The sequence below is a fragment of the Gorilla gorilla genome, chromosome 18 (assembly GCF_029281585.2).
Source record: "Gorilla gorilla gorilla isolate KB3781 chromosome 18, NHGRI_mGorGor1-v2.1_pri, whole genome shotgun sequence".
NCBI classification, from domain to species: Eukaryota; Metazoa; Chordata; class Mammalia; order Primates; family Hominidae; genus Gorilla; species Gorilla gorilla.
Window position 1 is genome coordinate 90,763,245 of NC_073242.2, and position 27,028 is coordinate 90,790,272.

The 27,028-nt window shown below is 33.8% G+C and overlaps 1 protein-coding gene across 2 annotated transcripts in view; it reads right to left on the minus strand.

Annotated features, from left to right (window-relative positions):
* CDH8 (cadherin 8) overlaps nt 1-27,028 on the minus strand; it is a 382,846-nt gene that overhangs the window by 11,688 nt on the left and 344,130 nt on the right. The window lies entirely within an intron of this gene.

The following is a 27,028-nucleotide window of genomic DNA, read 5'->3' on the forward strand; positions in this document are numbered from 1 at the left end:
AAGCTTGATTTTCTTTATTTAGCCTGATAATAGGTTAAGCAAATTTGATTGGATAAAATGTCATCATATTTGAAACACATGTTTGAGAAGCTCTGTATTAAAAGATAGACTGTATGACAACACAGTTGCAAAACAATGCACTTTGTTGATTCCCACAAGTACCTAAAAAGAGGGTCATTCATGGCCTAGAGCATTCACATTAAGATAGAGCAAAAGCCCTATTTACTACCCGGAGGAGATATGCCACATACATTAGAATTCTGTAGAGAAGATCTATAGTGGTTACATAATAAGAACAAAATGAGAAGTCATAAAAGCATGTGCTCCATTTTGCACGTGTCAGTTAATTATATGGAGGTATATACTGGTTGTCTGGAGCAACAGTTAAGCAATACTTAAGAATATACTTCAGTTCAAAGTAAAACTGGTCAGTGAGAAGTGATTGGTCCCACGTTAGATACACAGTTCTCAAACTTTCACCCCCAAGTTGAAATATTTCGCTGTCATTCATCCTCATCTCATGAATTGCAGTCACATTGTATATAATAATTGCTAACCTGCTTTCTCATGTTGATTACTGAAAGATATACATTTACTCAAAATGGAAATGCTGAATAACTCTCACTGATATTACAGCCAAAAGCAAATAAACACAATTTTGGTTACTAAGTGCCTAGTGTTATTTGGGCAAAATAATTATTTGTTTTTTTTTCAAATATTGGCAAATTATAGACCCCCGAACACAGGGCTACCTAATCATTGCATATAATAGTAATGATTCCAAACCATTGCCATCCAATTTCTGATCATCAGTATCCTATTGGTTTCCAAAATACTTAACTAAGTGAGATATCCCATTCAGATGACTTCAAATATGTTTTGGAAAACTACTGTACCATATAGCACTATACTAGGATTTCCAAAAATTGATAGCCATTCTCCAAAATAGATGTATAGTTATACTTAATTTTGCTTTGTTTAAGATATAAACAGGCCTATAATGCTTTTCTAATAAGCAGTCAAATAGAAAAAGCACTCTGATTTAACAATTGTTTTCTGAACTTCTTCTGGTTGTACATCATTATATAGTAATTTGAATATACTGAGAAAAAGAGATTTCTAATGGAGTTAAGCAGTTATATACCAAATGATCCAGTAATCTTTATTGTCATGACCTAGATGGAAATACCAGTAAGCCAAAAGCAAGGAACATTATCTCAAAACAGATATAGAATATATAGTTGTGTTATATTTTCAGAAAGTATGTGACAAGTTTGAGTACAGCTAATTAGTACAAAGAACATTTCTGGGTGGTTTTATACACGATACTTCAAAACAAAAGATAGAATTTGTTCTTCAAGGGACAATTAATAAAACTGAAATGAGGCTATTGTCTTTTTGTGGTTGACATTTCTATGAGAAACAATCTTTCCATATTCTCCTTTTGTGACAGACTATTATAATAATTTAGAAACTGCAGCAGGAATATTGCTTGCTGCAGAACAAAGCTATCTTCTTTACTACTGAGAAAAGCATTGGTGGGTCTAACACTAAATTCATACTTCTATAAATATTTTTTTACTAATCCTGGAATTTGCCTATCTTGCTCTCCTTTCTACACGCAGAAGATTGTTGACTGAGTAAAGAAAATCTATGAGTTATTCTTGCTAAATTTTACCTGCCAGTTCCAGGCAACATCAATTCCTTTTTTACCTACTCATCTGTTTTTGTTTTGTTTTTTTCCTATTTTTGGATTGGTAATTGTATTTGTTTTCAATTTACTTGAGTTCTTTCATTAGGCTGAATGAAGTTGCCATTATTTTATACATCAAAAACCACAGAATATTAGCAGTTTCACAAAGCTCTAATTACTGTTCTTGGAATAATTTTTTATATCTTAAATGTAAATATCTTCTACAAAGTTGTGGTTTCTGCTGTAACACTCATGATGCCTTTTCATTTCATTTAAATTTTTGAATTTAATGTAGTTTACTTTGTCAATCTCTTATAATTAGTGTTTTCAAGACTTATTTTAAAAATTCTTAATTATATAAAATTATTTTTAGGTTGTTGTATTAATTTGATTGTTTTCTATACTAAAAATTGAGTTTCTCAATGTTAATTACAGAGTAACTTATCACTTACCTACTGATCATCAAAGATCATTTCTCACAAATGAAATTTTTATGCATCCTCATTCTTTTAAGAGGTCTTTATTCTGTTTCAATAATCTGATTCTCTAACCCTGCATGAATACCCTGTTTCTTATGTATGAAAACTTTATCATAAATCTTGGTATTGGTTACAGCATTTTCTCATATCATGTTCTTTAAGAATATTTTGGCTATTATTGCTCATTTGCTATTCTCTGAAAAATATAGAATCAGATTATAAAGTTTTATAAAAATTCCTATAAGAAACTTGGTAGAAGTTATATTGAAATATAAACCAATTTTGAAATAATTACATCTTTATCATCAGTTTTCTATATTAAGACAGTTATTTCTTAATGTTCTTCAATATATGTCAGTGAAATGTTTTTAGCTTATAAAAATGTCCACATCTTTTGTCAGATTTATTTTTGCTGCTGTATATAGTTTATTGTGTTAGTAAACCTGTTTAAAATTTAGTTACCTTTTTAAAAATATATTTTCAACTCACTGCTGCTGATATATAAAATTTAATTGTCTTATACACTGATTTTAGCTTCAGCAATCTTCTAAGACTTTCTTTTTATTTATAAAAGCGTATCTTATTAGAGAATTCCATTTCAGCATGGTAGAAAAGGAGCTCTACAGATGTGCTTTCCAGTGAAACTGGTGAAAATTATAAATGGAAAAACATTTAAAGATTCTGGAAATGGATCTGGAGGCAAGCAGCAAATAAAGAACCATTTACTCAAGAAAATCGACTAGAGCTTAGTAAGAATGGTAAGACTCTGGTGCATGAACAAGAACCCACTCCCATCCTTCCTTGTCTCAGCTCAGTGAGGTAGAAACTTTACTCCAAACTGGTTTAGCCAAGAACACAGGGGTCCCTCTCCCTGCAGCGAGCAGTTGGAGGACGATTTTCTGGGGGAAAGGTGGGATGTCAGACATTCTCATTCTGTTCCTAGTTACTTACTGTTCAGCTAAGTTCTAAGTCAGTATGGTCAAGAGGCAGGGACTCTTTTCTTCCTCCTGGTCCCTACTCATGGGAGAGAGGCTCTAGCTGGGCACTGTGCCACTGAGAATATGGAGCCTCAATCGCCCTTTCTCTAGCCCACCGTACACTGGGAGAGGCAAGCCAAAAAGACTTGAGGCTATTTTTCCCCCAGCATCATATGCTCTGTCCTAAGGTTTAGCTGTCCCTCAGAGAAATATGCCATAATCTTCACACCAGCTCCAGAGCCAATAGCTCAGGATTTTGCCCAGGGGGGTGGAAAGCGGGGAATCTTGGAAAGAGAGAGCCTCTGGAGCCCACTTGGGTCAGAACTAATCTGAAACTCTGACCTAGGAAACTATTCTTTCAAAGGAGATCAAATTTGAATGGATTGGTCTGTAGAGTAATCTAGGTTCCAAGGCAGCCTTACAAACAATACAGAAATCCTGTTGGAAATTAGTGGAATTCAACAGCTAGACATGGTCAGGGGAAAAGGCAATCAAGGAGAGCCCTGCCCAAGCAATTGTAATTCTAAAGTGACTGTGGACATACCCATGCTTGAGATTCCCTGAAGTGAAACATCATGGGTTTAATACCACAGAGGGGGAAATAGACTTCACTAAAACAACCTAGCCAGTCATTAAACAAATAAGCAAATAAAATAAGCCTTCAGAGGACAGTTCCCAGTTTTGCTATATTATCTAAAATGCCTAGTTTCCAACAGAAGATTATGAGACATGCAAAGAATGAAGAAAATATGACCCACAGTGGAAAAACAGCTGGCAAAAAGAAAAAGCCCATGAGAGGGACAATAAAAAATTAACTAGAGTGACTAAACAGTAGACTTGAATTGGCAAAAGAAATGATTAGTGAACTCAAAGATAGAACAATAAAGAGTATACAAACTAAAGAATAGAGAGAAAAAAAGAATAAAGAGAAATAAGCAGAGCCTCAAAAAAATGTATAACACCATTAAGTGCACCAACAAATGTGCAGTGAGTGTACTAGGGGAAGAGAAGGAGAAAGAAACAGAAAAAATATCATTGAAAACCTGAATTTAAAAAAAATAGTCTATACATCCAGAAAGCTCAGGGAACTCCAAGAACACAAACACAAAGATATTCATAAATAGACACATCATAGTGAAAACACGGAAAGCCAAAACCAAGTAGAACATGTTAAAAACAAGAGAAAATTGACTCATCACTTAACAGCAAAAATTTCATAGAAACAATGAAGGCCAGACGGACGTGGGATAACATATTCAAAATGCTCAAGGAAAAAAATTGTCAACCAACAATCATATTCAGCAGAGCTGTCTTTCAAAATAAATATGTATATGAAATAAAGATATTCTCGGATGGACAAAAAAATGAGAGAATTTGTCACCAGCAGGCATGTTTACTAAGAAATACTAAAGGAAGTTGTCTTCAAACTGAAAGCAAATGACCCCAGATGGTGACTCAAATCCACATTAAAAATAAAAAGAGTATCAGAGACAATAATTATCTACTTATAAAAGACAATATAAATGCATAGTTTTTCTCCTTTTTGTCTTAACTGTTTTACAAAGCAATTGTATAAAACAATTATGTTTTTCAGCATAAAATATCTATTTTTTGAGCACAAAATATCTAGAAATTAAAAAGTAATAGTGGCATACTCTAATATCTCACTTTCAATAATAAAACAATGAGGCAGAAATCGGGGTAGAAGGTAGAAGACTTGAAAAACAATACAAACTATACCTAACACTGTGGAACACTCAACAACTGTATAATAAATATTCTTGTTAAGTGAACTTAGAACAGTCTGCACTGTGAACTATATGCTAGGCCATAAAACAAACCTCAATACATGATAGAATGATAGAACTAATCCAAAGTAGGTTGTCTGACCACAGTGGAATGAAACTAATAATAGGAAGAAATTTGGGACACTCATAGACATGTAGAAATTAAATAATGCATTCTTAAATAGCCAATAGATCAAAGAAGAAAGCAAAAGAGAAATTTAAAAAAATTATGAAACAAATATAAATAAAGATACGATGAATCAAAATGTGTGAGTTGCAACTAAGTGAGTACTTAGAGGGAAATTTATAGCTTTAAATGTCTGTATTAAAAAAGCAGAAAGCTCTCAAATCAATAACCTAATTTTTCACCATCAGCCATATAAAAAGAAGAGCAAAATAAGCCTAAGGCAATCAGAAGAAAGGAAACAAGGATTTAAAGAGCAAATTAGTAAAATAGGGAATAGAAAAATATACCTGATCATATTGGGGTTATTTCTATATAGTCACGCATTCTCTGCAAATAAAGGATTTTATTCATTCCTTTTCAAGTATTATTGTTTTCATTTTTTAAAAAAAATCTTAGTACACTAACGAGAACTTCTAATACAATTTTGAGTACAAGAAGTTACAGTAGGCACCTTTACTTTGTTTCTGATTTTTTTTAAAAAAGAAAAAGCCTTTTGACTTTCAACAATTGGGAAGAGGATCAATGGTGTTTCTTGGAAGATTTTTTAATTGTCTGTTTACATGCACTCTTTTTTTTTTTTTACTTTAGTTTTACTTTAGTTTTTTTTTTTTTTTTTGGTTGATTGTTTTATTTGCTGTCAATAGTGTAAAAGGAAAGAACAGTCATATAAGTGGTAGTATCTTGGCTGTTCACTACCTCTAAACTTGGCTTCAATTTTACTCCTACGTTATTCAACAACCTTCTTTTCAGTCTTTCATGTTTTCATTGTGTATCATCTTCTTGTCTCTGAATCTTAGCCTGCCCTCTCCCCTTATAGCTTCTGCTTATTGTTTTTATTGCATTTGTTTTATCTTTTTGAGCAGAGTAAACAGAGAGTGTGTCCTAATAATGAGATGTTAGATACAAGAGAGAAATTTTTCTAGAAGTAAAAAATATATGAAAAAAGAGAGGAAATGACCACTGAATCCATAGTTACATACTACATTATTTTAAAAAAAGAAATCTCTTGAAATTGAGGGTAAAACAACAGTTTCCAAAAGATAGAAGGATATGCTGACAAGATCAATTTAAGAAATGGGCCGATCAGTATCAATTGCAATTCTCTAGGATGAACTAATATCCAACTGGATAGGCTGATGTCCCGTCTACTACAGTTGTGTTACACTGAGATAGAAACATATCATCACATTATCACCTGGGTCTCTGACATTCTCAATAGGTGTATTCAAATATATCAGCTTTCTGTATCCATGGTTTCCACATCTGTGGATTTAACCAATAGTGGATAGAAAATACTTAAAAAATTAAAGAATAACAATATAATAATTAAAATAATACAAATTAAAAATACAATCAACTATATCTATATATAGTAACTACATTGCATTAGGTATTATAAGTAATCTAGAGGTGGTTAGACGTATACGGTAGGATGTACATAGAGTACGTGTAAATACTATGCCATTTTATGTAAGAGACTTTGTGCACCCATGGATTTTGATATCCACAGGAACCAATCCCCAGTCTATACCAATAAGCAAATGTATTCATATTCCCCATCATTTCTCCCAGTTAGGGATTTTCCTGTTTCCTCATTCTTTTGTAATGCTTTACAGGTAAATAATATACTAAGAAAAAAGAAAAACTCAATTTTCAGGAGCTTGCTTTATTCTCCATACCCAGTTGTTTATGACTGACTTTTGTACAAAAGATCTTCATGGGGACTTAAAGTGGGCTAAGAGCACCAGGCATGCATCCAATGACAATATTCCTAAAGTGGTAGTAGAATTGAGTTTCCTTCTCCTTGGCTGAGAAATACAAGGTATGTGCCAAGTAAATAGTAAAGAAGAGATCAAATGAACAAGAACTCTTTTCAAGTACACAGACTTGCTTACTTTCAGGCAGCAGAGTACAGTTATGTAAATATGTACGAACTTTTATTCAGATTATGATAACAGATTGATTATGAACAAAAATATTTAGTTTTATTCTTAGTTTTGTGTAATTGTGTTTTTCAAGTAATTTGTTAGGTTTTTACTGAATGTTATGAGACAATGCTAAAGGCAGTCATCTTACAATTAATCCTTTATAATGTTTATGCATTACTCTTGTGAAGTTTTAGAAAAAAATAGATGCTGTTAAATAAAATGTATATGTTTTATTTCATTAAAATATAAGCCCCTTGAGGCCGACTTGCCTTAGTCACAGTTCTACTCCCAGTCTGTAGCACAGGACTTGGCATACAGCAGGAATTCTCATAACATTGGTACCATTGTTTAACCCACTTCTATTTGGAATGGTTTCAGTTTTAAGGAACTGAACACCTAACTGATTCATTAGAACTAAGAAATATTTTTAAAAGTTAGAAAATGAGACAGCAATGAATATCTGTCTGTCTGTCTACATACCTAACTACCTATCTATCCATCTCTCTATCTTATGAGAATTCCTGTTACCGAACAAAACCAAAATTGAGTAAACACATTATTCTGGAAAAATTATATCAAATAGAAATGGATAATAGATAAACAAGTATAACTATATATGTGTGTGTGTATGTGTGTGTTGAGGGGGAGGGAAACAAGGAAGAGAGAGAGTACATTTAGAATTTCTGCACTTGATTACACATTAGAGATTTGAGTTTCTTCCCCCAAGGTCTGCATGGTTTAGCCCCTGTCTTGTTCTCCAGCTTCATGTGCTGCCACTCTCCTTTCTCTGTATGTTCCAGACATCCTGGCCTTTTCTGAGTCAAACATCTTCCCTCCTCAGGGCTTTCATATTTGCTCTTTGTTCTGCTTGATAATCTCTCTACCTCCCCTTAGCCATAATTTGAATTGTGAAGATGTATGTATTCTTTATATCGATGCTCAAATATCACTTCTTTCTGTATAATTTCTTTCATAAATTGTCCCCAATATCTCCAGATGAGTTACATGATGTTACAAAAATCTTTATATTTTTATCAAAACACTATTACAAAGAAATGATAGAGTAACGGAGATAAGACAGACATTAGAGGTACAGAAATAAACTCTGAAACTTCCGAGTAACAAATAACCAATTGCAGATGCATAATGAGTTTTCGGCAAATATTTGCTGACTAAATAAATGAATAAGCAATCATAAGCTATACTTTGTGGGCTTAAATTTATTTCCCTTCATGTTATTTGTTGTAAATGGTTATATGTGGTTTAAAATAAATCAGAGAGAGGGAGAGTTCAATTTCAGGCTATTGGAAGGCATATATATCCTGGGTTTGTGTATGAAAATTTAAGAGAAATATTGATGGTTTCCAAGCCTTTCTCTGGGCATGACTCATATCATGAAACATGAGCAATAAACTGAGGATGCTTAGGTTCAGATAGAAAGAGGCTTTACAGAGGAAAAAAAATCCAACTTTTATTAAAATATTGAGAATACCATCATGTTAAAGAGGTACATACCAGAATTCTATTTTACTGAAGTGAAATTGGATATAGTAGTCCTATATTCAGAGAGGGGCACACAGATTGAACAATTATCTCCTATAGTTAGTCAAGGAGAAATTTCTTCTTTGATTATTGATAATTCATCCTTGAAGCATTTGGAGTTGGAAATCAAGGGATATTCTTTCACACAACATTAATGTAACATATCATTTTTCTTGTAGCAAACAAGGAAGTATTTGTTATCGACTGAATACATAAATAATTCCTCTGTTGAAGCTATAACCCTCAGTTTGCCTGCATTTGGAGATGGGGCCTCTACAGAAGTAATTAAGGTTACATAAGTTCATAATAGTGAGGCTCTAATCCAAGAGAAACAGTGTCCTTATAAGAAGAGACACTAAAGAGCTTCTGCTAGCTGTTTCTCTCTGTGGGCACACAAAGAAGAGCTCATGTGGGCTCAGCCACATACAAGCAAAGAGAAGATCCCTCAGAATGAAAACTACCTTGCATAACCCACATTTATAGTCCATGAAAAATTAAAAAGTCTATTTAAAGAAAGTGTGGCACATATACTCCATGGAATACTATGCAGCCATAAAAAGAATGAGTTCACAAAAAAATGAGTTTCTGAGCAAACTAACACAGGAACAGAAAACCAAACACTGCATGTTCTCACTCATAAGTGGGATTTGAACAATGAGAACACATGGACACAGGCAGGGGAACATCACACACCGGGGCCTGTCAGGGGGTGGGGGGCAAGGGGAGAGAGAGTGTTAGGACAAATACCTAATGCATACAGGGCTTAAAACCTAGAAGACAGGTTGATGGGTGCAGCAAACCACCATGGCACATGTATATCTATGCAACAAACCTGAACGTTCTTCACATGTATCCCAGAACTTAAAGTTTAAAGAAAAAAAAAACAGATAGACTGTGCCTATCTGGATAACTCTTCACTTTTATCTGTGTAATTTATCCCACAGTCTGAATTTATTTTCCTTCCTTCCTTCCTTCCTTCCTTCCTTCCTTCCTTCCTTCCTTCCTTCCTTCCTTCCTTCCTTTCCCTCCTTCCTTCCTTCCTTCTCTCCTTCCCTCCCTCCCTCCCTCCTTCCTTCCTTCCTTGCCTCTTTTATTTTCTTTTATTTCTTTCAGTTATAGTAGTCCTCCCTTATCACGGTTTCGTTTTCCATGGTTTCCGTTACTCACAGTCAGCCATAGTCTGAAACTATGAAATGGAAAATGCCAGAAATAAACAATTCGTAAATTTTAAATTGCGCACTGTTCTCAGTAGCATGATGAAATCTTTCTCTGTCCCTCTCAGTCCCACCTGGGATGTAAATCATCCCTTTTTCCGGCATATCCATGCTGTATGTACTCCCTGCCCTTTAGTCACTTAGCAATAATTTTGGTTCAGATTGAAAAAACACAGCACATACTGTGTGTGTGTGGGTATGTGTATATATATATGTGTATATATATGTATATATATATGTGTATATATATATGTGTGTGTGTGTGTGTGTGTATATATATATATATATATATATATATATATATATATATATATATATGTATGGTTTGGTATTATCTGTGGTTTCAAGCATCCAATCTGGGTTTGGAACATATCCCCTGCAGATGAAAAAGGGAAATACTCTATTCTCTTTGTATGTTTAATAAAACAGGATTGGCCATTATTATTACTGTTAGTGTTTAAATATCTCAAGTTCTTTCCACATTGTCTATTTTTTAGATAGAATAAAACAGGCAAACCCAAATTCTCTATTTGTTTTAGTGTACTTCATCTGTTGCCCTGATACGGAAATGTTACTTTGGACTAGATCCTATTTATTTAAAATTATTGAGCTATGACTTTTGGTTGTCCTTTTAGATGCAAACAAGAAGAAAAAGGAGGCAGAGTTAATGAAGGCACTTGCCAGGCAAATATTTATGGCAAAATAAATAGATGAAGAGAAGATCAGTAGGTATTGTGCCTTGTTGAGAAATGTTGCCTGACATTTGACTTGCAAATTTATTTCAAATTTTCTTGGTTAAGTCAAATGAAATAAAAATTATAAGAAGGTCAAAACAAAGAAAAAAATGCCACTGTGTTTAGTAGGTACGGACAAGAGATTTAATTAAGTTCTTATCACCGTGTTGTGTCTGTTGTTTATATATAAAAACCCAGCAAAGCAATAAAAATACCAAATCCAGAAATTTTCAGCATATTAGAAGGATATATGTACAGTAGTATCCAATATTTAGGAATATGAACAAATATTATAGCATCCACACTTCATTTATACCTTTCTACTCTAAATAATGAGTCTTGTTGGAAACAGTTGCAGTGTAATGAATTAATAAAAACTAAGTCTTTGTGAAGCCAGTCTCCTTCAGTACCATTATAACTTCCTACATAATTAATTGAAAGTGTACCAACATACTAAATCTGCCACGAGCAACTGGATATTCTATGCCACCTAATTAGATAGTTGGCTTATTTGTGACTGCTTTCCATTTTCTCATTAGATTTTCTGTCATGCCACCTGATGTCAATAATCTCAATTTTTTTGGAGTGTTGACTCATTACCAAATATTATAATATTTAATAATATGGTATATCTAGCCATAAAATATTGGAGCAAGGTCCACTTTGGCTTTGGAAAAAAAAAAAGTCAACATCATGGTGGATTCTTGTGGAAGTTCCTAGACTAACACCAAACTGAATGTTTACCCAATAATTTACAATTATACACAAAATGAATTAGAACATTTTAATACAGAAAATCACTTGGCAGGCTCTTTCTGCACTGTAACCATCTAGCAGTAGAGTTCTGTAAATATCTGCATGGTTGTCATTTTGGAGTGAAAATGGACAGAGAGCAGGCTGTGCTATTCACTTTACAAAACTCAGGAGTCATCAAGTGATCTATGAAACTTAAGCAGAGAATGGACTCTCCTCTAGAGTTTTTGAGGAGAGCATGGCCCTGCCCACACCTTGATTTCAGATTTCCAGCCTCCAGAAACTCTAAGAGAATAAGCATCTGTTGTTTTACGCTTCCCAGTTTGGGATTATTTGTTACGGCATCCCTAGAAAATAAATGCAATAAGAAAATCTGATTACATATATTTATGACTTACTGAGTCAGAGCAAGGCATTCTTATTCCCATTTTACTTATAAGGAACAAAGTTTTGGAAACATAAAATGAGATGTTCAAGGTTTCTCAGCCGGAGGCTAAAAATTACAACCTAGTTCAGTGTATTTTCTACTCTCTGCCTTCGTCACCTTAACAAAAATTACCTCAAAAAACAAGGGAACATAGACTCTAAGACATTTTTATTAAAGCTCAAGGATAAGAGAAAAACGTATATGGAGGGAAGTTTTTCCATGTTATGACACTTTATTAGAGACAACAAAAAGCGAAGTGGACAAGGTCACTGATGGACAAGAGTATAGTATTTGATTAAAAAGATATCCAATACTATATAGATCTAAATTCCATATTTTGAGCCTCAACGTAACGGAGCATAGCATACCATAACACAGCAGAGCAGAGCATAACCATGAATTAATTATGAAAAAGTTATCATTTTTGGTATGAGAGAGGAATGCAAGTATCACAGAGTCCAAGTTCCATGCTAGATTCAATCACAGTGCCCAAGGTCTGGTGTGTTTGATGATTTTTCCTCTGCTGTTAATTAGTATGCTTGCTCTTACTCAAAATGCTCCATGCACCTTTTGCAGATCTCTTAATGCTCAGAGGAAAGGCAGGTTTATTCCACTTCAGGCATTGGGGAATGAGGGATGAAGACTAATATTACTTTCATTTTATCTGAGGAATGCTTGCATTAACTAACCCACTAAAGTGAAAACTATTCCAATAAACAATTTCTATTGTGTTTGAATGAAAATTTTAAAGCTTTTATAAATATCAACAGATCTAGAAAGAATATTTTATCTATTTGGATTTATGAAGAAGGGTAAAAAATGCATTTTGTCAGCACATAAACCACTTAGGAAAAAAAAACAAAACAAAACAAACACACACCAAGGACTTTAGTGGAATTTCTTGTGACAATTTGAGAAAACAACCTAATAGCAGGTAAATATCCAGACATTAGAAAGCTTGCATTATCAGAAGAGCAAATTCCCTACCATGTCTCTATGAATTGAATAGGTGCCTCTAAATATTTAAGAAACTGGAAAAAGACAGATTAATTCATTTTGTACTTGAGCTTATAAATGTGTGCTCATTAACACATTTGATATAAAGAGTAGTTGTGCCAAAGAGTAAAATTGTTTTAAAGCACTAGTTTAAGTGAAGTACACAGTGTTTTCAAAATATTGAAATCTTTAATAATGTGAATAGAGAGCTGAAGATATGAAAGAAACTATAGTACCAAAGGTAGTGTGTTTTCTAAATAACTTGCTTTGATTTGTAGGTCAAATATCCCTGAACATAATCATTTTGTTGAATCTCGTGATCTCCCTGAAGATTTTGCATTCACACATATGAAAATAAGACATAACGTGCTTCATCAGGCAAGCCACCAAATGTAGTACAAATCCAACCTTCCTTGCCATCAGCTATACCTCCATCTTAAATTCTTTCAAGTCTACTTTGACACATTTAATTAATTCCACCTTCAGTTATTTAGCATCTGCTATCTATAAGACGTCACTGGCACAGGAAAGTCTTCCTCAACACACATCCCACCCTGCATGCTGCAATACAGTGGTGTGTGTTGCTTTTCTGTTTCACCAACTGTAAGATCTTTGGATGCAGAAAGTTTGCCTTTTTAGTACGTGCATCCTAGAATCTGTTATATGTGTCACTATAAAGAAATATCTATGGTAAGATTTCAATTAATCCTTGATGAAGGAACAGATAGATAGTTCGGTAAGTGAGGAAAATGATTACGCATTTCAAGAAACTTCTTACCCAGAAGAAGACAGACTCTAACTAGTCAAAATATCAGTCAGTTGATGGTTTATCCTCTTGTGGTGATCCTTGCCTTTCTAGTCTCTGCTCCCATACACTGTGGTCCGCTATGCCATTTGTATCTCGATTTAAATTTCTACCATCAGATACGAATGAGAGAATGCCTTAAGAAAGGAATGGCTCAGTCAAGAAGAAAAAGCTAGTTTGTTACAAAACACAGAGAACAGCAGTCCTTCATCTCTCTGCACCTCCCATCTTTCTGTTCTATAACATTTTCTCGTTAGCATTTTTCTCTAACCTCTTTACAAACTGTGTTAACCTGATTTGCTCTCTGATTTCAAATAACAAGCTATGTTTCTTTCTAAAACTTCAGCCTTATGACTCTCCCACTTACCTATTAAGCAAGTGTGCCTGGATGTTCAATATCTCAGATTCAATCGTTCAATAATGGAACTAATGATATTGATTGCCTATTTTTTCCCATCTCCTACAATCTCTTTCTTGGTTATATTTCTTGTACTATCTTTGTGATTCTATAATTTTGTACATATCTCCCCTTCCATCCAATAAACTCACTTCTTCCTTACAAATGTAGAAAAGTCCTATCATTCTTCAATAGTTAGCTGAAAATTTACTGCTTCCTTTTGGGAAGAGGCAGCAGGAACAAACAGCCTGAGGATTTTGTAATATCAAATTCAGAGATGTAATGGAGAATTGATTATAAAGTAAATGTAAAGTAGATATAATGGTGCTGATTGGTTTGTTGAATAAATACATAATAGGCATAAATGAATATGAGAGGGTGAATGTGTAACAAGAGATTCAAAATAACAAGCAGTGTCTTGAGAAGTCCTGAGTATGTCTAACCCTACACAAATGGAATGCAATGAGAGAAACATATATCACTGACCTTGAACTTATTATTACATTAATTTTTAAAAATTAAGTCCCTACAAATATATACACAGTTCAAAACACCACGTTGTACCCCATAAATACATAGAATTATTACTTGTTGATTAAAATGTTAAAAATAAATACCTATATATACTAAGCTCTGATATACAGTAGTCTTCTCTAATCTGTGGGATATCCATCCCAAGACCCCAGGAGATACATGAAACCATGGATAGTATTGAACCCTATATTTACTGTTTTTTTTCTTTTATCTGATTACCCACATAGGTACTTGGTGACTAAAGGTGTGGACAGGCTGGACAAAGAGATAATTCACATCCCCAGCGAGATGGAGCAAGGCTGCATGAGATTTTATCACAGTTCTCAGAACAGTGCACAATTTATAACTTATGAATTGTTTATTTCTGATATTTTCCACTTAATATTATCAGACCAAGGTTGAAAGCAGGCAACTGAAACCTCAGAAAGCAAAACTATGGATAAGGGGGAACTATCGCATCTGATCCACCTTGCCAATCCAAATTTCAACCCCATTACCACTTGGGTCTGAGCATATATTCATATAAACTGATGCCAAGTGAAAAAAAAATCCTGCAGTAATTCAGTTAAAAATATCTGAGCATATTAATAATGCATATTCTTGGATTTTACTCTAAATCAACTAAATAAGAATTTCTGGGGATGGGCCCTGGGTATCTGCATTTCAAACAAATGTTGTTGGCGTAAAGATGTTCTGGGATGCTTGATAGCCCTTTCACCGTATTCCATTTCTTCCCTTAGGTGTTAGCAGTGGTTAATGGCTTGGATCAAGCCATCAGAGACTCCACTGGGGAAGCTATTATGCTCTGGATTGTGTGGTCCAGCCAGGGTACCAGCTGATAGCAATTTTCCTGCATAATTCCTACTTTCCTGGTTTAGTGGTAAAATAGCTGCTAAAAAAAAAAAAAAAGGAAATGATGCAAGGAAATGTGGTATCCTACAGTGAGCTAAAGTCCAGTGTTTGTCCTTGAATCATTTTAAAGTTTAATATGTGATATTAAAACAGCCTGTCTAAACATATATCTTTGGGCAGAAGTCTTAATACACAGTGAAGGCAAGAGAATGGAAGGCAGTTATGTAGATAAAATTATCATTCAAGCAGTGGACACATTATCATTCCTCCCAGGTTGCTGAGAATGGCATGTGCTTTTGAATCTTAAAATCCACATTCTTCCTAATATTGGAATTAGTACTGTTTTGATCATACAAGAACGACTTTACATTAAAGGTCAAACTGATTTACTTTCCCTCAAATTCACCCACATATGAACAGGTTAAAATACAGATGGAGAGAGCAGAAACAAATGATTGAAAAAAAAGATACCTGTGTAGGTCACCCTTATGATTGAAACAGAAATCACATCAAACTCATTCAAATTCTTTTTACTGAAAATGTAATCTGATAAAATTCCCTTTTGTTGTACACTATAGAGAAATCTAAATACATTTTGAAGTCATGCATTATTTCATTTTAATACTTTCTTTTAAAATAAAAGGGATTTTTTTTGAATGAGTCTTAAAATATTCTCAAGATGATATTTGATTTTCTAAGCTTGTCATCCCTAGTTGATAATGGATGTGTGGTACTTCCTGGTACTGGGTAATGATATAAAGATGTCTACCATCAAATGATTCACACTTTAGAATCAGAAGAGGTATGCTTAACAAATCCAGAGAATTTTAGGGAATTTGTTCCCTTTCAAAATTCTGATTATTGAAAGGCTTATATTAGGTGCAATTTCTTTATGATGCATATTTCAGAATATTTTTGAATATCATAATAGACAGTGCCCAGGCTCTGGAATCATTTTTATTTGCATACCAATCTTATTACCTATCTGGTTGCATTTTAAAATAATTTTTCCAAGGTAATACCAGATATTTTGACTGTGTTCACATTACTAATTAAGGAACTGAAGATGAAAAAATCTTTGAGGAATACATTTGTTATTCCACCTAAAGTGTTCTTTCAGAGTTTTTCATGTGTAAAATACTCAATAAAACTTAAACTAATAGTAGTTATTATTACCATATGCAAGATTATCAGTTATCTCAGCTTTGAAACAAAGCAGAAAGCTACAATCTTTTAAGAATGTTTGGATTCCACACTTTCATACTTTACAATAAATTTTTATTTGGAAGCCTCATAGTTGATATATAAAGTAAATTGTAAAAAACTAAAAATATATATGTTAAGATAAAAGTAAGGTTCTTCAAGATTCATATTGAGAAAGAGTTCTCAGAATGAAATATGAGGTTATTATAGTATTCAGATGCAATATAAAGTGGTTTTCAAGCAAATGTTCTACCTAACACAGTGTAAATCCATCATTCAATGCTTTAGGTAATACAGATGTTGATTTAAAACTATCTTAATAATAGACAAGCTCATGTGAACTTACATCTTTCTACATCACCAAAGAAAATGCCAAAAGCGACTAGGAAAATGCTATAGTTATGAACCAAATTCTGAAACTCTCCAGAGATAATGATTCCTAGAAGACAAGACTGTTAGTTGAATGTTTACATCTTCCTATCTCAGATATTCAGCATTAGACTGTGTATACAGTAGGTGCTGTTAAATAGCACAGAATTGCCTCTCTTATCTTAATGTGTAGCCCTTTTAGCCCAAGGTCATTGACATCATTTGATAAATTTCTATCTTTTTATTTTTGTATTGAGGCCTCTCCTTTTCTTCCTCACAGAATTCTTACATTCATGTATCTCTATTGACTGGAATATTTCAACTATTAAGAGAAATATTTAGTGTCCTCTAGGAAATTGTATCCATGTCACTTCAGAATACATTTCATTCATCATTAAAGAGCTTACTTCTTTCTTTAAAATAATCTGATATAAGTCAACTTTCTTTAACTGTGAATTCAGATTTTTCTAAAATGAAAATACAGCATTTCCCCTTCCAAATTCCATGATATTCCATGATGCATGGTTCTAGACTTGCATTATTCTTGTTTAGTTATTGTACTTAATGGTTTATTCAATATATACAATAAGTATAACTCATGCATAAAACATGCATTTCTTACCAAGAAAGAAACCACATACTATATTTGTTCTTTCTCATCCATGGAAGAAATTTGAGGCACATTCTCACTTTTTCAGTGAGACTTAGTGACAAGAGACATTTCAATATTTAAAAAGTGTAATTCAATGTATTTTAAAAACTCTCAACTCAAGTAAAGCCCAAACAGAGGATGACAGTCTTGCTGAGCTGAAGATACAGAGATGGGGGGTTGATAATGGTGAAATTGCTGGAATTTGCAAAAGTGAATACTAGAGTGGAGGAAACTCTGCAGAAAACAGATCTTGTGAAATATGATAAGGTTCATGAATCTTTGGTTGACTACCAAGCTACACACATATAGAATGAGAACCCAAGAGGCCTGGCCAGAACAACTACTGGGATAAAATATCGACTGTGGAAATATATGTTGAATGACTACTGTAACTATCATAGGGTTGGAAACACTTGAGGTTTGACTATGTAAAGCAGAAAGACCTCACCTAATACATAAGTCATTCAGCAGGGAAACAAGAAAGATACACCATAAAAGTAGAGAGAAACTAATTCTAGGGAATAGCTACTCTAGATCTACCCTAAACCTATTGTTAAAAATAAGCCTCTTTGGGAGGCCAAGGCGGGTGTATCATGAGTTCAGGAGTTCGAGACCAGCCTGGCCAACATGGTGAAACTCCGTCTCTACTAAAAATACAAAAAATTATTTGGGCATGGTGGTGAGTGCCTGTAATCCCAGCTACTCAGGAGGCTGAGGCAGGAGAATTGCTTGAACCCGGGAGGCAGAGGTTACAGTGAGCCGAGATCGTGCCACTGCACTCCAGCCGAGGTGACAGTGCAAGACTCCACCTCACACACACACACAAAAAAAACCCTCACACTGATTAGAACTGATCTAAAATTCTATTCATTTCTACCAAACTCAAGGGGCAATAAGTACTATAGTGAAATCCAGGTATCTTACCGTTAACAGCTGTGGTGTCTAAAACTCAGACAAAATTCAAGATATGTGAAGAAACAAAAATAAGTTATCAAAAATCAAGAGAAAAGTCAGTCAATAGAAACCAACATAGAAATGACAGTGATGATAAGATACTCTAAAGCTTTAAAGGAACTGTTGTATGTACATTCAAGTATTTAAAGAAAAAGAAAACAATAAGAGAAATGGAAGATTATGTACTTTTAAAACACATGGATGTTATATAAATAATAAAATAATATCTGAAATGAAATTTTAGTTGGTTGCTTTATCAACATATAAAGAACTACAGAAGAAAAGATCTGTGAATTTGAAGACATTGCAATAGCAACTATCTGAACATGAACACAGAGATGAACAGAAAGCAAAAAAAAAAAAACAAAAAACTATGAGACAATACCAAGTGGTCTGATATACATGTAATCAGAGTCCCAGAAGGGGAAAGAGGAGGCAGAAGATAAATAAAGAATGAATAAAATGAAAAGTTTTGTCACCAAGAGATCTGCACTGAATGATAGGTTAAAGGAAGTTATTAATCTTGAAGGCAAATTATTCCAGCTAGAAACATGAATTTAGACAACAAAACCAAAAGTGCCAGAATTGGTAAATATGTGGTTAACTAAAAATAGTGTTATCATTTATGAAATTTAAGAAATACACATTGACTGATTAAATTAAAATAACTCAGTTATGACTTTATAATGTATAGAAATAAAATATGAGATGAGAGCCTAAAGATGTCTATGAATAAAAATTATTACATTATAAGAAATACATTATTACATTGCTGTGTGAAGCAGTATAATATTACTTGAAGTTAAAGTTTGATAAGCTAAAGACAAATATTATAAACTTTAGACTAAAGACAATATTAATAATAATAAAAGAGCTATTACTAATAAGTTGACAGAAGACATAAAATTGAGCACAAAAATAGCCACTTAATACTGAAGAAGACAGTTTAAGATAAAAAATAAAACAGAGTGAACCAGCAAACACGAATTGTAGATTTAAAGTTAACAGTGTCAAATATTACATAAAAATAAATAGAATAAGTCCTCAAATAAAAAGGCAGTCATTGCATGACTAGATTTAAAAACTTAGTAAGATACAAACTACACACACACTCAAAAAAAAAAAAACCACAATGTTTTGCTTGGAAAGTTATAAAGACAAAGAAAATTTAACAAGTAAAATTGCAAAAAAGAAAAAATATATATAAATATACAACTAGAAAATTCTAGTAATAAAAATGCTAGGGTGGTTATACTAATATCATAAGGAAGCTGAAGTGGCTATATTAATATCAAATGAAATAAATCTTAGAACAATGAATATTAGTGATAAAGAGGGCCATCTCATAATAATGAAAAGGTCAATTAAATAAGAGACACTAAAAATGATATTAACATTACTTAGTGGTGTTTCTGATAGGAATACAAGTTTGTTTTTTCTTCAAATTCTGAAAATTAATCAATGGATTAACAGAATAAAGGAGAAAAACACATGATCATTTCAAGAGATGAATTTGATAAAATTCAAGATTCATTCATGATCAAATTTTTCAGCAAACTATGAATAGAAGGGGATTTCCTCAACCAATTGAAGGTCAACCACAACAATTTCAGTTAATATTACACTTAATTTTGAAAGACTGAATATTTTTCCGAAACATCAGCAACAAGCAAGGTTGTACTCTCAACCTTCATTTAACATACAGCTTAGAAAGAAACACATAAATTGCCTGTATTCATTGACATTGTCATCCTAAAAATAAAAGATACTCATCAAGATGTAGAACATTTCCATCATCCCCCAAATTCCCTCACTGCTTGCTACCATATGTGTGCAAAGGATTGACTGCAAAGAGAGATAAGCAAACTTTGTAGGGTGACGAAAATATTCTACACCTTGATTATTGTTAATAGTGACGTAAGTGTACACATTTGTCAAACTTTTGGAACTGCACACTTGAAAAGAGGTTTATTGTAAGTCAACTATACCACAAAAAAAGATGGCTTTTTATAAACCTTCCAATGTGTTAAATTTAAAACATCTGCCTTCCACCAGCTTGGTTTTCCTTCAGGTCTGGAAGATAGCCTGGAAAAGTGGCGTATGTTTTTGTCTTCTCGCTCCATTCCTCGATTTTTCTCTTTCATTCCAGTATCTGCTGTATCTGATTCTGATCTCTTCATCGTCTTTCCCAGAAAACACAGGGACATAATGACATAATCTTGTATGGCTGATATAGCTGTAACCTGTCACTGAAGGCCTATGTGAGGAAGATAAAATACTGCTGGTACTTTTCCTTACTGGCATCTTTCACATGTTCCTCAAAGACTCTTCCAGTGGCAGCCTCCAACTTTAATTATTTTGATATAAATGGGCTCCATTTACTTTACACCATGCTTTTCCTAAAAAGTCCCCAACTCAGATTTCTGCCATTCTAGGTCCTCTGGCCCTACCAGGACTGGGGTTTCCTTTAAGATGATCCTATGTTTTGCTGCTACGTTATACAGTCAGAAAATTACATAGAGAGGACAAATTGCAACAACCCCCAATCTTGGAAAACCAAAAATGTGATTTGCTTTGGAAATGTAGTTGGGCTGGAATTTCAGCCTCTATGTAAGTACATCTATCTATTTTCCTTCTAATACCAGCCAGTCCCAGCTGCAGTCTACGTTTTCATATAATAATAACATATAAAATGTTCTTCTACTGTAAACAAAAAATAAAATTACAAGCCCCCTAACCACCTGAATAGACCCCTCCTGTTGGCCAGAGCACTCCAAAATTAACCTGAACGACTGGTTCAGGCCGTGATGGGAAGGAAGGGTCAGACATGCCTCATCATACCCTCCTCCCTTTTGGAATTAAGGAAAAGTCGACCAGCATTTAACATCAACACAGGCCTTAAGTCTGATAAGAAACCTTTACAATCTATTCTCTCTGAAGCCTGTTACCTTGGGGCTTCATCTGCAGGATAAACTTTGGTTTCCACAACCTCTTATGGTAATCCCGACATTCCTTTCTATTGTTAATAACTCTTTCATCCAATTGCTAATCAGAAAAATTTAAAATCTACCTATAACCTGGAATCTCCCACCTGCCCCTTGCTCCCCAACCAACACCCTTCAAGTTGTCCCACCTTTCTGGCCTGAAACAACGTATATCTTACATGTGTTTGATTGAAGTCTCATGTCTCTCTAAAATGTATAAAACTAGGCTGTGCCCTGATCAACTTGAGCACATGTTCTCAGAATCTCCTGAGGGCTGTGTCACGGGTCATTGGTCATGACCAATGTTTGGCTCAGAATAAATCTCTTCAAATATTTTACAGAGTTTGACTCTTCATCAACACTACTGATGAAACTGCAACTTCTTCTCAACACTATTAACTGTTTGCTCTACCACAGAATAGAGACCAGGTTAGCCACTTGCTTTTCGTTTTTATTTTGTGTCAGATATCAATTCCTTTGTCCCTGAAGCCCTAAGGCACATGTTAATACCTTCTCTTTTTTTTCATACTTTAAGTTCTGGGGTACATGTGCAGAACATGCAGGTTTGTTACATAGGTATACACGTGCCATGGTGGTTTGCTGCACCCATCAACCAAAAGAACAAAGCTGGAGGTATCATGCTACCTGACTTCAAACTATACTACAAGGCTACAGTAACAAAAATAGCATGATACTGGCACATGTTAATGCCTTCTAATGACCCTCTTTGAGTTCTCTTACTCGTAAAATAATTGTAGAAAGCCATATTCTCATACCCTCCCCTGCTAATCTTAAGCACGTTTAAAGCAGTCCTTATGACTAGCTTCTTTATCTTCAACCACTTTTCATAAGTAGCTGTGACTTACAAACTGATGTTCATTGACTTAGTTCTGAACTTTTGAAATACTTACATAGACAATGTCATGACTTGGAACTTGGAGTCTGATGGTCATCAACAGTGCTGTTCAGCAAGTGTATCTGACTCACCTTCTAAGGAAACAGTTGGACTGTACCCTTAGCCCCTTCTAAGTTAGAATTGTGTGGTTATCTTATTTGCTTTGGCCAATGAAATGTGAACAGAAGTGACGTACGTCATTTCCAGGTTAAAGATTTAATAAAAGCAATTTCTCGTGTTGCATTTTTCTTGCTAGAGTTATCCTAAGTCCCCATAAATCAGTCTACGATGAATTCTTTAAAAATGGAACAATGAACAAGGATGTTGGATTTGTTATATTTACACAACCTAAACTAGTTCACAGCCAAAATCAGCTTTTGTATCCACTGTCAAATCTCCGAGATGGGACATTATCAGGAAAATCTTCATTTAAAATTCTGTAATTATAATTAATTATGATTACCATATGTTATTAAGTTGTTATCATTATACCAATGGAACAATTTTTTTGAATGCATTTCTGGGCAGACCATGCAATTAGCATCTGTCAGACATGTACCAGTTACTGTGCTCTGCAAAAGGCAATCTTTTCATGCCCATAATAATGAACTGAAAATCAAGACTTAGGCAGAGGCTATGTTATTTGTTCAAAGTCACAAAATAACTAAGAGAGAGGACAGATTTTATCTCAAATAATCAATGTTTATTTAAAAAATAAGATGTAATTCAATAGTTTATCTTCAAATCATATGTTTGTCATTGGCATCCAAATTCCTTTGAAACTATACTAATGCAGGGATCAAAATATTAAATCAATCACAAATCATTGGGCATCTGAAGGAAAGTTTGGCTAGATGATGGCTCTAGTTTGTTCCATTCCTGAAGTACTCTAATTCTACCCAAATGACTCTTCAGTGTTTTCTTGAATATGTCTCAAGATAAAAAGATCACTGCTTCATTGTAGTCTATGCCATGGTTAAACAACCGAAAAGAATTAGAAAGTTCCTCATTGTATTGTACGGATATCCTTCTCCAAATATCATTCATTCAATTTTTGAATTTTGTGTTCTGTGAATATAAGTCTTCAGATAAGGTAAAAGCTGTCAAGTGAATGAAAACAATTCTGGTGATCTTTTCACAATTTTTTAAACTTAAGCATGTGAGGTTTCTAATAATAGTCCATTAACCATATCCCTGCATCATTCTTGCCAACCCAAATCTGTTCTCCTCACTACATCCTGAGATCTGTTTTAAACTTGGGCAAACATACATCTTCAAAACACTTCGGTGATTGTCCATTACTCTAATAAACAAAGTGCTTACCATATTTGGCAGGTCACATTTCCTCTCTGGCTTCATGCAAACCGTATCAATCTAGTCCATTAAATAAAGCCACATTTGAAGATGATTACACATATTTGTGATTGATGGTAGTAGTTGGTAACTTAGGAAAATCACCTATGATAACATGGAACATCCTACCAATGCCGATTCTAACACATGCCGTTCTCTTTCCCTCTCTATTTCCTTTGAAAATACAACCATTTCTGTGTAATACAGTTTTCCCTACTTACCTTCTCCAGGTAAATTCCTTCTCATACTTTACATCTCAGCTCAATCATTATTTACTCAGGGGGACTTGAACTTGTGGATAACAACAAGGATTTTTTTAATACTTATAAGTCTGCATAACATCACTTGCTCCCCTCCTTCGTTTTACACACACATACATACACACACGCACAATTGGCACCTATGACATATGTAATTTTAAAACATTAACTTTATTACTTGATTCATCTGTTTTCTGCCACTATAGATCCCATGGTTATAACCTGTAAGGTTTTAAATTTCATGGATTTAATACCATTTGCTTATTATCCTTTGTAGATTCTGCACCTAATATAGCACCTAAGACAAAGCTGTATATTAATAAATATTTGTGGCTGAAAGAACAAATAAATGTGCCAAGCTGGGCATAATATTTAGTACAGGGCAAAGGGCATTAGAAATTCATTACACCAATGCAAATTAGAAACTACAAGATATCCCTTTACACCTACTGGAATGACTATAATAGTCTTTTATATATATTTTTAAAAAATACCATAAAAGTTGTTTGTGGAGACAGAGAGAAATTGGATCACTCTTACATTGCTTTTAAGGATGTACAATGGGGTAGTCACTTTGGAAAACACTTTGGTAGTTTCTTAAAATATTAAACTTATCTTTACTATATGACCCAGCCATTTCACTCTGAGCTATCTGTGAAAGATAAATGAAAACATGTCCACATAAACACCTGCCCACAAGTGTTTATAGAAGCATTATTCACAGTCACCAAAAAGTAAGAACAATCCAAATGTCCATCAGCTGCTGCATGAATAAACAAAACATAGCCTATCCACACAATGCAATACTATTTGGCAATAATAAGAAACAAGGTCCTGATACAAACCACAGCTTGAATGAGCCTCAAACTCACTATTCTACATGAAATTAGACAAATACAGAATCATATACTGTGTAATTTCATTTATTTAAAATGCCCAGAAAAGGCAAATTTATAGAGACAGAAAGCAGATTCATTGTTGTTTGCAGCTCGTGATGTAAACAGAAAGTGACTGAAGATGAGCAAGAAGTTTTTTTTTTTTTTGAGGTGATAGAAATGTTCTAAGATTACATGGTGCTGATGGTTGCACAGCTTTCTAAATTTGTGAAATATTATTAAATTGTACCACAAAATGGGCAAATTTTATGGAATGTAAATGATTTCTCAAAAATCTTACTTAAAATTTTGAGAGTAAAGAGGATATTGTCACAGTTGAATTAGCATTCACATAGGAAAGCGGCATATTCTAACCCTTTGAAGATTGGAAGAGTAGTTGCAAAGCTAAAATCGTGATCCTAAAGCTTATCCACAGAACGTTCCTTTGAGCAATACTGTGCACGAGTTGAATGCTGACAATAGCTGGCATCTGAGGAGAGTCATGTATGGTAATCTGGATGATGCTAACGGTATTCATAATGCTTTGCAAAGGCTCTAAAAACCTTCATTGAATCTCTGGGAAAATAATCTCTCCAAGTACAGAAGGATAAGCCCCTGAGATATTTCACATTTTAAGAAATAGACATTCCCACAACTCAGTAAGTAGATCCTGCTGTTCAACTTACTCTTCTATAACAAAAGAAGATAATATTCAATCTCTTTTTCTCTCCTTGTGAAAAGTGAAATCTAAGCCAATGTTTCAAGTAGAGTTATAGCATTTTCCTTTTATAATAAGTCATTGAAGATTGAAAACAATTTATCCAGGCATTTAATAGCTCATTAATTTTTAGTAATCAGATGCAATGGGAGTTTATGTATTAGGAAAAAAATAGTAATTTTATTGTATTTTAGAATTTGAAATGAAAAATATAGAAATCTAAGAAGATGTGAAACTGGTTTCAAAAGAATCCCAAGAGATGTCTCATGTGGATTTTCTGCTAATTACTCTGCATTCTTACTTTTAAACACCCATTTGCCAAAACCTCAATATCCACAGCAGTCTAGGGAATGGGAATGATGCCTAAATACTTGTGTTGCTTTTGTTACCATGTTCTCACAGTTGAATATTGTTCAGGATTTAAAAATTATTAGTATTCCCTCTTATAGTATCTCCAATTAAATTCTCCTGTTCACTACAGCCATGGTGTTTTTCCTCAATTATTACTCTTGTCCTTCATCAGCCCTCATTTTAAAGATAAAGAAGTTTAAGAAAAAAAAAAAAACATGTGTTTTGGCTTACATGTGTTTTGTTGGAAATGCTTGTTCTGTCCAAGAAGCCATGGAGCACTTGTAATTATCTTGCTTGATTTACAGAATAGCAATTGCCCATCCGTGTGCAGGCTGGAATCAGCAGTTTGCCAGTGACATTTTAAAGTCAAGGTTTAAGTGATTCGTTTTAACATTCCCAACCAATAACTAGTTCTACACAAAACGATTCCATCTATAAGGACAAAAAGTAGCTACAGCAACAGAGAACCTAAATAAAATACACTAAAATATATGGGTAAATGGTATGATAACTGGGACTTGCTTCAAAAAAATACAAGTGGAGGAAATCAGTGAGAAAATAAATAAATTAAGCTTGGACATGAGTTTAGAATTTTTAATATTTGAAATAAGGGTATGTGAAGTTCAATAAAGCACTTTTTCTACTTTTATATTTTCAATATTTTTCACAGTAAAAGTTAAAAGAAAACCTAGATAGATAACCTCCAATAACATATTTGTTTTTTACTGCTTTGCAGAGTTGGGCAAAATTTTCAACCTCCTTGAATATTATCTTAACTGAAAAATAAAATGATAGGATACCCCCCATAGGACTATTAGAAATATTAAAAATAGTTCTGCATATATAAACAATAAGCAATATAACATGGTACAAAACCTAAAGTCAGTAAATGTTACCCATGATTTAATTAACAGACCTTTAGAAGGAGGCATTTATACTTGTAAATAAGAATAAGATGACATAATGTATGTAGATTCCCTAATACAGTACCATGCTTGTAGAAGTCATTGAAGCATACATTTTAATTTCTGTATCTTTGGTGTGCTCTAACCAGTCACAATTAAGGATTGTCTGACAAGCCTGTTGAAAGAGGTAGGTGCTTTACAACA